The sequence below is a fragment of the Crinia signifera genome, chromosome 4 (genome assembly GCF_055691185.1).
Source record: "Crinia signifera chromosome 4, ASM5569118v1, whole genome shotgun sequence".
In the NCBI taxonomy this organism is placed as follows: Eukaryota; Metazoa; Chordata; class Amphibia; order Anura; family Myobatrachidae; genus Crinia; species Crinia signifera.
This window is the reverse complement of record NC_139220.1, coordinates 190,063,446-190,077,541: the sequence shown is the minus strand read 5'-3', so window position 1 is coordinate 190,077,541 and position 14,096 is coordinate 190,063,446. Positions and strand designations below refer to the sequence as shown.

Sequence of the window (14,096 nt, the reverse complement as noted above, 5' to 3'; positions counted from 1 at the left end):
AGGGTCCGACCCGATGCACATTGGGTCCTGTGGGATGTCAAATACATTCGATTTGGGCCGATTTCTTGGCCCGATCCGTCGGGATCTGGCAAAATCAGCCCAAATCGGATAAGTGTATGGGCACCTTTAGGCTGAATTTGGCAAAGTCAAAACACAGTGATAAATTAGAATGAAAACCAAAACACAGGGGTTTGCGCACATCTCTAGTACCATCTGGCATAAGGACATATTCATTTTCTGCCTCTTTCCCATCACCCTATATCACCATGGCACAGCAACCTTAGTACATCCTATTGGGCTATGATGTGCCCATATGCATCAAGCTCTTAAAAATTTTACTTTCCTAATGGCTCTGGCCAATGTCTGTTGAACTACATTAGGGCCCTTATTCAGATCTGACCGCAGTACAAATTTGTTCTCAAAATGGGCAAAACCATGTGCACTGCAGGTGGGGCAGATGTAACATGTGCAGAGAGAGTTACATTTGGTTGGGGTGTGTTGAAACTAAAATCTAAATTGCAGTGTAAAATAATGCAGCCAGTATTTACCCTGCATAGAAACAAAATGACTCACACAAATCTAACTCTCTCTATACGCTGCAGTGCACATGGTTTTGCCCATTTTGAGAAAAAATTTGTACTGTGATCAGATCTGAATAAGGGCCCAGGACTCCTTGGATATACACTCAGTCAGTTCTCCCCTAGGAAAACCTGTATCAGGAGAGATGTCAAGTATTTCTGCATAACAGAGTTAAAAAATACTGGAACTCATGCAAATAGGGGCAGGATTTTATTGCAATGTACTATGATCATGGTGTATTCAAATAATATGCAGTACATAATGGATTCTGAAGATAAACCTTGATATCAACGTTGACTCCACTGGCACTTGGTGTGACTTCACTATTTAAATGTTGGACTGTGCAGCAGCTCCACATCTGTTACCACCACATATTGGTATAATTGGTATAATTACGTAGCTCAGACAGTGTAATGGTTAGTATTACTGCACCCGGGGTACTCGGGTAGGTTATTGGCTCCAAAGAAAATAAACCCTAACGTGAATGCTGGTGGGGAATATAGATTGTAAGCCCCACTGGGGAAGGGACTTATGTAATTCTCTGTATAGCACTGCAGAATATGTATGAGCTACTGTATATAAATAACTGGTTAAAAAACAATACTTAAAGTATTAAAGTATTAAATAATGTATTCTGTAAACCAGTGGTTACTAATTTTGGTAATTTGGACTATAAAGGGATACAAATGATATCCCAGCGCTCAGGATGCCGGCAGTCAATAGACTGACTCCTGCATCAAGATACGGTAAATCGCGAGAGGGGCTCCATGAGAAAGGTAACCTTCTCCCCCTACCCAGCTCACCCTAAACTTCCCAGCCTAACCCTAACCCTTCCTCCCCTTGCCCTAACCCTGCCCACTAGTCCCTAACCTAACCCCCGTATCCCCAGGCCTGCAGTGTAACCCTAACCCCCTCCTAAGTGCCTAAACCTAACCCCCCCTCGCCGCATCTAGATAACCGTCTACTCCTTGCAGCCTAAACTTAAGTCATCCCATTAGTGCCTAAACCTAAATCCACCTTCCCCTGTGTTCTGCTGGCAGTAGGGATGCCTTTGTCGGTCTGTTAAATGGCATCTTGGCTGCTGTGATGCTGACCGCATCCCACCAAAACAATCATGTTTTGCAGGTCACTTGGTGGACGTTATATTGTAGCAGTTGGTGGTAACACTTTTGAAACTTTCTATGTGGTTTGGGAAATATAAACTGTTAGGGGTGCTGAGAACTGAGAAAGGCTGTTGTAAACACTATTTAAATGCAGTGGCGTCACTAGGGTTGGTGTCACCCGGTGTAGGAACTCATGGTGTCACCCCCCCTCCCCCCCCCTTCCGCCAACTTTTTCTGGAAGACGGAGAGCGGAAGCTTGTGAGCGGCGGAGGCGCGCCGACAATTGGGGGTGTGGTCTATCAGAAGGGGGCATGGTCTGTACCATGATTGTATTGTGTACCTGCAGATTGCACATTTTAGCGAACTATACCCATTGCACATGACGTAATGCCAATTACACATAATGCCGCACACGTGATGCCAGTTACACGCCCCACACCGCAATGCTAATTACACGATACACCACACTCTGTGATGTCCATTAAACATATGCCCCCACAGTGCCAGATACACATATGCCCCCACAGTGCCAAATACACATATGCCCCCACAGTTCCAGATATGCCCCCACAGTGCCAGAAACACATATGCCCCACAGTGCCAGAATTTCCCACCAGCAACCCACCATTGTTGCTGTCTCCATCTGCTGCTGCTGCTGCTGCTGCTGGGTAGGGGGGGGGGGTACATGCTCCTCCTGCCCACACCCCAGTCCGGTGTCCCCCTGGCCTGCTGTCCTGTCTCCTGCAGCCGCCACGCCGCTTCAGAGGGGAGGGGAGCGCTCAGCGCAGGGCGCATATCTCCTTCCCCCTCACTGTGTCTATGAGTCTTTCCCTGTCAGCCAATATCTTGCGGGCTGGCTCTTGATTGGCTTCCGGCCCGCAAGCTCTGATTGGCTGATGGCCCAGACAGAGACAGACTCATAGACATAATGAATGGGAAGGACTAGGAAATATGCGCCCCGTGCTGAGCGCTCTTCTCCCCTCCCCTCTGAAGCGGCGAATAGTGAGGGGAAGGAGAGATGCCATAGGCGTGCGCAGGCCATCTTATTTGAGGGTGCACAATTTGAGGGGCGTGTTTATTGCTGCCTACTGGGCATGTATATCACTGGCCACTTATGTATGCATTTTAAATATTTTATATATATATATATATATATATATATGTTTGTGGAGGGGGCAGCAACATTCATCTTTCCTCCGGGGCCCCCCCTGGCCCTCTCTCCCCTAACATGCTGCCTGCAGCAGACACTCAGTTACTGCTGCAGCAGCTCCTGCCCACCGGCCACCACTGTAAAGTTAAGTGACAGACATTTTAACTTAGGAATACCTTGTGACCACTCAGTTGATTGCAGCCCGCAGACACAGACAGTGAGTGACCACAGTGAGAAGTCACAGCTGTGAGGTACGGTCACTCTGAGCGAAGGGGGCGGGCGCGCCGTGTGCTGCGCAGGGATGTGACGATAGAGGTGAGGGAAGAAAGGGCAGCAAAGGATCCTTTGCTGCCCTTTCTTCCCTCACCTCTATCGTCACATCCCTGCGCAGCACACGGCGCGCCCGCCCCCTTCGCTGCAGCACCCTGTACAGACCCAGCCGCGATGGCGCTGTATGATGGGCTGGAGGCGGCAGGCAAGCACTGGCCAGAAAGGGCACTGTGGATGAATTTAGCAGCGTGCGAGTGTGAGGGAGGTGCCAGATCATTAGAAGGTGCCTGTGTACACCCGGCACCCCCCGTGCGCACGCCTATGAGAGATGCCTCTTCATGGAAGCGGGTGCGGCAGCACGGCTGATGTTGGTGTCACCCCACTAACTGGTGACACCCGGTGCGGGCCGCACCCCCCCGCACCTGACTAGTGATGCCACTGTTTAAATGTGCTATTTTCGTCCCTTAAACCGGCCCTGTACGTATGTATGTGTTTATGTATTGGTATGAATATGTATATATGTACAGTATGTATGTATGTACAGTATGTTGTTATATATGTACTGTCACATATGTTGTATGTGTGTGTGTGTGTGTGTATATAGAACTCACCTCCAAATGTTTGCCCCTTTCTTGAGTCACTCATAAATGCAAAAATCACATTTCAAGTTTTCGATTTGACAAATGAAATAGGAATTTTCTTTCCTGAAACAGCCCAGATGAAAATGTCTATTCAGTTACTGTATGTGAATGGCAGTGATGGCTCCAACCTTCTTGTAAGGAGTATGGGTCATAGGGTTGACAGAACTTAGATCGACAGTTGTTAGGTCAACAAATGAAATAGGTCAACATCCATTAGGTGGACATGGTCATTATGTCGACACAAGCATTATGTCGACATGGAAAGGTCAACATAAAAAAGGTGGACATGAGTTTCATGGTTTTTTTGAGTCTGTTGATTTCAATCGAAATAGACAACTTATACGTGTGCGGTGTCCCATTGCTTCGGCACAATCATGGCCACTTTGCCTTGCTACACTCGGCTCACTATTGTATTCTCAATCTCTGCCCACTTGGATAGTAAAGAATGAATAACCACCTTCTTTTGAAAAAAAAAAAAAGAATTACTCATGCCTTTTTATGTCAACCTTTTCCATGTTGACCTAATGCATGCCGACCTATTTCATGTGTCAACCTAGTTACTGCGACCTAATGACTGTCAACCTAATTTTTGTAGACCTAATGACCGTATCCCCTTGTAGGAGGAGGCTGCTAGTACCCTTCTACATAGAAGCCGGATAGGCCTGTCAGAATGGTAGGGAGTGGCTTCTCCTGGAAGCACACTCTATGCTATTCACAGCCAAGCCTTGCAGTTTGAGGGGGATGAAACACCTTTAAATAGGACTGCCTGGCCTCCAGGTGACTGACAGATAGTATTTCCAATGGGAAGTCACTCCTAATCATAGTGAAGCCAGTGCTGTCACAGAATGAAAATGGCTCACTGCACGATTATTTAAGTCTGATGGATAATAAAGTCAGTCAATTTGAATCCTCTATGATGACATCATCCTCAATGCATTAGTCATTCAGCAACTGCAAACGAAACACCCACTGCAAAAAATATCTGTAAATGGGTCCATGTCTAATTGTGTGGCAATAACATGGACACACACACTTACAATGCTCAGCAGAAATGTACACACCTCGGCCTGCTTTTGTTACTCTTCCTCAGAGTGTGGATCTTTTGGTCGACAAGTATTGGGTCAACACCATTAAGTTGACAGACAGCATGGTCGACATGGATTAAGGTCAACATGGGTCAAGGTTGACATGGGTCAAGGTCAACATGGGACTAGGTCAACAGGACATTAGGTTGACACAAGCATTAGGTTGACATGGGCAAGATCGACAGTCAAAAGGTCGACATGGGGGATTTCACTTTTTTTACCCGAATGTTGACAGAGTCGACATGGACACAGTTTGAAGTGCACCACATCCCTGGGCACACTATTTTATTCTCCCACCACGCCCTAGTGGATGGTAGGGCATGAAATACCGCCTGTCGGCACATGTCGGCTCACAAAACAGTGGAAAACCCCAGGTTGACCTTTTGACTGTCGACCTTGCCCATGTCGACCTAATGCTTGTGTCAATGACCTAATGACCGGATCCCACAGATCAATGGTACACAAGAGTGTGTTTACAGATTTCTCTAGTATTCCTGCTCATGTAGGAAATGTGTTTTTTTTTGTGTGCAAAAATAAATAAATAATTTATTTTTCTAATTCTACCCCTAAATGAGCCCTAAGACATTTCCTGTAACAGTTTATACCATACAGATGATACATTACCACAAATTGAACGGAAATAATAACACACGCAAGTAACCAGGTGCTAATTAGTAAATTAACCTCAAATTTCCAGCAGCGAACTAAAGAAGTATATGAAATCATCACCTTGAAAAAGCTGTTTAGCGAAACGCGTTGGTGGAGGAGAGGAAGGACACCCGAATATCCAGATGCCTCACTGTTCATCCCCTGCGACCGACCCAGCCTCCAGAATTTATTTCCACAGCCAGAAATCAAGGGACAGTACTACTACGCATACCAGGTAGAGCACCTCACAACAACAGGCGCTCCCTGGGTTGGAGATCAGCACCTCTCCCAAAACAAGTTTCCCCTGTCATTGGCATTCACAAATGGGACAATAATCCGGAGGCACCATAGTTCCTCCACACAGGACACTACACGGCTGAACTGTGGGTGACTATCCCTGCTCTCATTTTATACTTTTGTGGTACCTTCAACTTTTATGGATATATGATTTATCTTATTATTTTAACTATACCTATTTTTTAATAAATCTTTAATCATTATATTTACACATGTTGCATGTTCTTAGCGAGCGCGGTTTCACATCCCCTTTTCTTATATTGTATTTTTTGGGCTTGACTTACCAATTTTAGAAACCGCAGTTCTGGCAAGACAACTCCTCCCTGGCGCCCCTCTAGGGCACTTCGGTGACCTATCCCCTTTCTACTGTAAACGATAACACTTGCATGTTAATTGTGAATGATTGTGCTCTCATCAAACCAGTACAGATAACTATAATAAACCCTACAATGGAATTGCGATAATGTGTGTAAATGAATGTAAGGATCTGGCAAAAAAACAAATGTCACAAGACTTTTTTTTTTAACAAATTAATATAAATGTAATCTAAATGTTACATTTAAACATATGCATTTGATACCATATAGTATATATATAAAATTATTGAATGTAAAACTGATGCTCAACTAGGCACATAGTACTCCAACATTACATCTCCCTTACTGAAATGTAATAAATGCATACTGTACATTTGCATCTAGAATAGGGAACATCAATTAATTTATAAGAAAATGTGTCCTGGCATATTTTTTTCTGTTATATCATTACAATTATTTATACATATTAGCTCACTGAAGGGTTTATTAAATTGAAATAATATTCGGTACTTGTGAGTTAACTGGGCGCCCGATTTCTAAATCGGGTCGGATCGGGCACATCGCATCGCATCGCATGCGACCATCGGATGCGATGCGATGCGATGACCCGATTTTTCCATAGGAATCAATGTTAAAATGGACTGAGTCCATTTTAACATGGAATTCAATGGGAAAAGGGGTCCTTTTCATACCCCTACTATCCAAGTGGGCATGGAGTTGGATATAAACCTGTGGCGAGCGTAGCGAGCCACCGAGCCCGAAGCGTGGCGAGCGTAGCGAGCCCCGCGAGGGGACACAGAATACCGGCCCCTCGCGGGGCTCGCTTCGCTCGCCACGCTTCGGGCTCGGTGGCTCGCTACGCTCGCCACAGGTTTATATCCAACTCCATGCCCACTTGGATAGTAGGGGTATGAAAAGGACCCCTTTTCCCATTGAATTCCATGTTAAAATGGACTCAGTCCATTTTAACATTGATTCCTATGGAAAAATCGGGTCATCGCATCCGATGGTCGCATGCGATGCGATGCGATGCGATGCGATATCGGGCGCCCAGATAACTCATAAGTACCTAATATTCTACTGTAGCTTTTCTCAATTTGAGTAGGTTGTAAAGTAGCTTAGTCCGGAATGGTAGCATCCACATAATCATGGCAGCACTGATGGTGTAATGGTTAGCATTACTGCCTCACAACAATAAGGTCATGGGTGGGTTTACTGTGGGTAGGTCCAAATATACTGGTAGGTTAATTGTCCCTCCCCCCATTAAAAAATAAAATACTGACCCTAGTGTGTAAGTGTTTGTTTACATGCGCAGACTAGATGGGCTAAGTGGCTCTTTTCTGAGTATTCCATTAATATATCCTATTATGATTCAAGTATGTTCTGTAGTGGATGGGACGGGATGTTAGCAGTCAAAATACTGATGGAATCCCAAACAGACGTACAGTAGGTGGAGTGGGCTAGAGTTAGCCGGGGGTGGGGTGGAGTGTTAGGGTTAGGTTTACCCACTAGAGGGGACCAAGGGTTAGATTGTGGGAGGTTAGGATTAGGCTGTGAGAAGGAAGGGTTAGGCACTTAGAAGGGTTAGGCTGCAGGGGTAAGGAGGGTAAGGTTAGGCACAAGAGGGTAGGGTTAGGCTGCAGGAAGAGAGGGTTAGGATTAGGGGGGAGGGGGCACAGGGAAGGTAAGTATATTTACCTGACCCCTGTTGGGATTCCCTCCATTGGGATACTGGTTGCAGGATTTTGACCGCCTGCATCCCTGCCATGGTCATCCTTACAACAGTACGTACCTTCTGGCGATGTATTTTGTAAGCATTTTGTGTGAAACACCTACTACAGTACTCTTGCCAGGCCAATCTGCATGTTTATATGTACTCATTAAACAGGTACCTATGACAGTGCAGGACAAATGAGAAGAGGTCACATTGACTCTGCCCAAGAACTACATGAACATGTGCCTACAGGTCATAACAACTTACATAGCAGGAAACAATGTTTTTCTTCTTCTCAAAAAATGCTTTACGTTTTTGTGTAAGGTTAACTTTTTAGACCCACTTATAATATCGAGCATGAAAATATCAAATATCCCAGCTGAAAAACGTATTTAAAAGCTCCGGATACATGTTGATGTCCCGGTCTGCACCTTTATTTGGCCAAATCAGGAAAGCATGCACATTGTGTGGTGATAATATGTGGCTGCTGCATCAGATGAAAGATGTTACCCATCAATATACAGTACTCCTGTAAGGCTGCGTCAGATATTATTGGCTCCTGATTATATTAAGGATACCTGAATTTAAATACACAATACTGTTCACGTGCTCCTTTTCTCAAACACATTTCAACCAGAAATGTGAGGATGACTGTCCCTCAGGTACCACCTTTTCCCACATCTCATGACAGGTGTCTCAATTAGCTAAAAGAGGATAATATATTTCAATAGAATCAAGTAATATTATGGGTTTGGCTACAATTCTACTGTGTATCTTTAACCTAGATGCAGTATGCCGCTAGCCTTTCATCAAGACCCCAAAACATCTACAGTATGTATTATATTGAGAAATTCAATGCAGTTCTATGTACTGTACCTGCGATGACATTAAGGCTTGGGTTGGAAATACACATCCTACCCAGTAACTTGGTTCAGGTAGCGGGTATAAAGGAGTCATGAATTCCGGCACTGCAATAAAATATGAACAAAATGAGTCTGAAATTACTGATGATTCCATGTTTGAGAATATGCCTTATGGTTACGTTGAATTTCTCTATGACTAATTGCTCCAACAATACAACATATGACCCAGGCAAGTAAACATTGTGGAAATAATTTGAATTACAACCAACAGGCTATGAAGCAAATTAGCTTTGCACAACACAGCTTAGAAGACTGGGCTTTTTTTTTTTTTTTTACACGTAACATGAATAATTTTCCATCAGGGTGATAACTATGTCATGGTTTATCCCAAGCACAAGATAAATAGCTCAGAGAACTGTCCAAGGTTTACTGATCTAGGCACTCAGCTGTCCATCCAACAGACAAACCAAAGAATCTATTTCTAAATATCAAATTTGTAGGTTTTTCATTTATTTTCACTATGCCATACGACATGAACACGAAGACAACCATATACTGTGTAGATGGTACAATACTATTCTAAGGCATTACCAAATTAGCAGGGAGGATACACACATCCTCCGAATTTATGTTGCAGTGATAGAAATGTTTTATTATTCTGTCACGTTATATGTCTCCTGTTTTATTTATTTGTAGCTATCTTTGGATAATGCATGATGAAGCACAGATAGAGGTCACTTACTTTTATGCCCCCCCCCCCCCCCCCTCTTATTTTCTTAGTCAATAAATCTGAAGCAAAAACATTTGAGGTTTAGCAGATGCTTTTCTGAATCAGTAAACTGTGCTTATTGTATACTGTATGTTTTGATTATTTACTGTATGTTTTCTCATTATGGCCCCTAGCAGATTTGTCACATTTGATGGGGGTTTCTTTGAACCTCTCGCAGAACAGCTCTGTATTTATCAAAGAGAAAAGTCCCTTTGGAAACAATCTGTACAGAATCACAGGAGACAGGTTAAAAGCCTTTGTGATGTTTTCTTTTATTTGATAAGGCTGTTTATGTTGATTTTAAACCAGAATGGCAACTGGTGGGAAACTGGAGTATACAAACCAACAGGTAACATCACAGAGAAAGAAAAGCAATATTTTCATGACAAAAAATATTGTGTCTGCACCTTTCACCGAATTGTTTAAATAACAAAGTGCTGATATTGGAATTACATTTGATGACAGAACTGTCATTTACGCCAGCATCTTCACGGTCTATATATACATGTCAAGTTAGGAAAGGACTGTGAAGGACCAGATCACAGAATCCTTTTATGTGCTAACAGCAGAAGGTGCCAGACACATTGTACAATAATTTATATACAGTACCCAGAGTATTGTGACAACAAATGCTTTAAAAAAAATGCAATATGGACATACCTTTCTTCACATGATCCTTCCAGTCTATAAGATCAGGATGACATTAATGAGTGTAGAAGATGTGGCATTTTTTTTTTCTTTTTCATTTTCAGGATCTTGTATCCATATAGATGTATGTATGATTAATCTGAGGATAGTTGGAGTGAGTATGGGTAAAGCTGGACGCTGCTGCAAGGCATTGCATAACAGCTGCTTGTTTCTAGGTGTACAGGCAGTGATTCCCTCCCTGTACCTTCCCATCCTGCTAATATTCTGCAGCCAGATGCATGCAACTGACTTCCACCAGTCTGGAGCTGACCTGCAGTGACGTCATTGCATCATTAAGTTTCCCCCTAGGAACACTAGTCTTCTATATATAGCAGCACATTAATTCTGCCAGTGAAGGATCTATCTGAAGCTCAGCATTAAACTGAATTTAACGCCCCCTTCTTCCACTTCCCTGCCAACTGATTTATCTTCACTGTGCACACTATTCTCATAACAAGGCTACACCTAAATTAAAATAAATACTCTATCTATCTATCTATCTATCTATCTATCTATCTATCTATCTATCTATCTATCTATCTATCTATCTATACATGCATATGTGTGTGCTTTTTATGTAACATGCACATATATTCGATTCTGGCTTCCCTTGCTGCAGACGGTAGTCTAACACTGTATAGGAACAGCGCTATAGAGCTATAAATAGAAAATGCTTAGCAGTCAGCTGTCAGAAATAAAGGCAAAGAAATGAGGAGATGCTCTGTCTATATAAAGTTAGCAAGGAAGGAATTTCCCCAATTCAGAATTTTTTATTTATACAGCATATTAATAGGTGTGCCCCTGTCATGGAAGATGAAGAGTCGGCAGTAATTTAATGTTTAATAGTATAATCATTGTATTATTTAAAATGATTGTCTGGAGCATTTTTGTAATAATAAAATCCATATATAACCTTCATTCATTAGGAACAGTTATTTATTCTGTTGTGAATGGGTGCGTTTTTGCATGGGTGGTATGTACAATAATACTGTACTGTATGTGTATTTAGTATATTAGCAAAACAGTACACATGCACACACAAGCACTTATTGTCCCCCTCCCAGGATCTGCCCCTGGATGAGGGGTGTACACTGCCTCCTAGTAATGTTTCCATGATTAGTTCACCCACCCCCTGCAATACCAAAGCACAGAGAATATATCTATGGCCCTGGTGTCTGGTGCACAATATACATCTCCAAGCAGGCATTCAGGGCCGCCGATAGGGGGGGTGCTGTGGGTACAGCTGTCCTGGCCCCTGGAAGGGCCTGGGCAGCTCATTTTGCCCACTGCAACCCCCCCACCCAACTGCCTCCGCTGTGCTCCTGTGCTGCGCTCGGTGCAGTTCCCAAGGCACAGGCATCTTCAATGCAGGGCACCGACAGCCAATTAAAATGCTGCACTGGCTTTTGAGCCAATCAGAGTTTGTGTACCGTTTGCCAATCAGATCAGCTGCCAGTACACGAGCGTTGATTTAAAAAATTTCAGCAGGAAAGAGAGGAAGACTCCTCCCTTTCCTGCCCCAATGTTCAGCTAACTCTGCCATTCCCAAGCACCTTATTGGATCTCCGAGTCACATGCTCCCCAAGGGTCACACACACAGCCTGGGATGTTTAACCCATTCCATGCCTAGTGCTGGCATTACATTAATCTAAACATCCTAGCACCTCATGTGTGTGTACCTCTAGCATGTTAAACCTTTAACTTAACTTATCTTAGCATTAAACCTGAAATAAAGACTCAGAGACATAGGTTTGGCATAAATTGTTAGCTGATTTATTATTTGAAATATTCAAGCTAGTTTTGATTTGATTAAACTAATTTAAATAAATGGTGGCCAAGAAAGAACGGCTACTAAACTAAACTCCACCCCCAAACCCAGCATACGTAATCAAACTACCCTACCAAGCGGTATCCACTCGACCTACTACATTGACTACCACCCAACCAGGTGGTCTCGCTGCCCCCGAGCGGGTGATCAAGCGAAAGGCCTAAGTCAATGAATAGGCGAGCGCACCGAAAACAATCTATATACGTTGCATAAACAGGTAATGAAGGCTAAAAACTATTAACCTGCCATTCTTTCCCACCAAGGCAGGAACCCTGGTCCCAGGGTACAGCCCCGCCACCAGCCTAAAACACCCTAGCAACAACCAGAAGCAGATCCTCCGGAAACATAAACAGCCCCTCAGGTACTAAATGAACCCCATCAGGCCTAAACAGGTGACGGTACTTAAACCTAATCCGTGCATGAGGTATAACAGCACCGCCGGCCGCTAAAAACCCACCTTGCAACTGCCGAATTAAGCTTCTGTCTGGCCTCAACAACCGCCTTAGCATCTCTAGCCCCTGTCCAACTGATACGAGGAACAATAAATGACCACACTGTGGCCAGGCTGCACAAATGGCCTCCAAATCACTCAAGATACGGGCCCGCAATCTCAATTGGGACATTTTTCCAAGGTCGTTGCCACCGATATGAAGCACCAGGACTTCGGGCACACCGAACCTGCGAACATGCACCATAAGGAAAGACTTCAAGGCGCTCAAAGTCATTCCCCGAACACCCAACCACCTAATGGATCGAGAGCAAGGAAAATCAGGCCCCTCCCCAGAGGCAACCAACCTAGCAGCCCAATAGATAAAGGAGTGACACACTACCCACACATTTAACCTATCGTATCCCACACCTATAAAAGGGAGAAGAAAAGAGAAGCCATTAGTAAGGTTGGATTGATATGAAGGGACATGGTATTGGACTAGAGGATCTGCCAAAAAATAAAATTTTTGGTAAGATTCTGATTGTGGCACGTATTGGTGCCAGAGACATGCTTCAATCACGATTGAAGCCATACCAGGACACAAGAGGGAAGAGTCACAAACATTTGAGGGTATCAGGACGTGGAAGGGGATGCGGAATGAAAGGTGTACTCGGCCGGAGAAAAAATGACTGGACCTGCTGAGGGACTCTTAATTCAGACTATAGCCGAATTAAAAGGTCAATTCAGTCCGTCAGGTCAGGCAAAAAGCGAGAAAACTCCGGACGCTGGCCCAACAGCAGAGCGTAGCTAATCCCCGAGTAGGAAGGACAAGGGTAGGGGTAACAAAGGATCATTCAGCATCCAAACAAAACAAACAAGACAGTACAGCGCACTCAGGGCAGGATGTGAGGCCTAATATATTTCTTATAACTAGCAGAGAGCCACCTTCCTAAAGCCTTAATGTCCCCAATTGATCGCCCGGCCACAGCAGCAGATGTGGCCGCCCCAATGCGAAAGGAATGGGTCCCGAACTCCCGAGGGGAGAGACCTATCCCTGCCAAACAGTGACACAACATCCAGCGAAACTGATAAAGAGTCACCGGAGACTCGTCATAATGCAAGAGCCAAGAGCCCTCGCGGGGCGGCCGCACCAACTCATACTGCGAGGCAAGAGCCACCGGGCAGACCCCAGCCGGACTCACTGCCGCTAATGCTACCCATTTACCCCTAGCCGCCTGATCAGTCTTGGACCACCTAAGCCGAACCCATAGTGCCCCAGAATCTACTCGCATATCGGACAACAGAAGGACTGCTTCTCTGGACTTAGCCGGCGCTACAATTTCAGATACCCGGAAAGCCCTGTGGAATGCCAAAGAAAAAGCCAGGTGGAATAAGAGGGTCTCATACTCTGAGTCAGTGCAGCGACCCACCCCATCCATCAGAGCCGGGAGCATGGAAACATCTATAGGACGCCGGGCATCCGGGGGAACCGAGGAAACATGGGACCAACCCTTCATTGCTCTAGAAACCAAGAAACTTTTTGTGTAGTCAGGATAGCCCTTAAGTCTACAAAATAACGTGAAGCCACTGCCCTGGACCTGCCGGCGCTGTACTAATGCCACAAGAAGTACCACTGCCTACCTGCACGCACGGCCCCTCCAGGGAACTCCTCCCACTCCGTCCAGGCCTGCCGATATGTCCTAAGGGTAGCAGGC

At 44.6% G+C, this 14,096-nt stretch overlaps 1 long non-coding RNA gene across 1 annotated transcript in view; it reads right to left on the bottom strand.

Moving 5' to 3' along the window:
• The window catches only part of LOC146074773 (uncharacterized), a 38,455-nt gene extending 28,149 nt beyond the window's left edge, over positions 1-10,306 (bottom strand). Inside the window, exons 1-2 of the long non-coding RNA XR_014473454.1 lie at positions 10,097-10,306; positions 8,681-8,772 (exon numbers count right to left, since the gene is read on the bottom strand). This is a non-coding gene — a long non-coding RNA (uncharacterized LOC146074773). The remainder of the gene's footprint in view (positions 1-8,680; positions 8,773-10,096) is intronic.
• Positions 10,307-14,096: the final 3,790 nt, after the last annotated feature.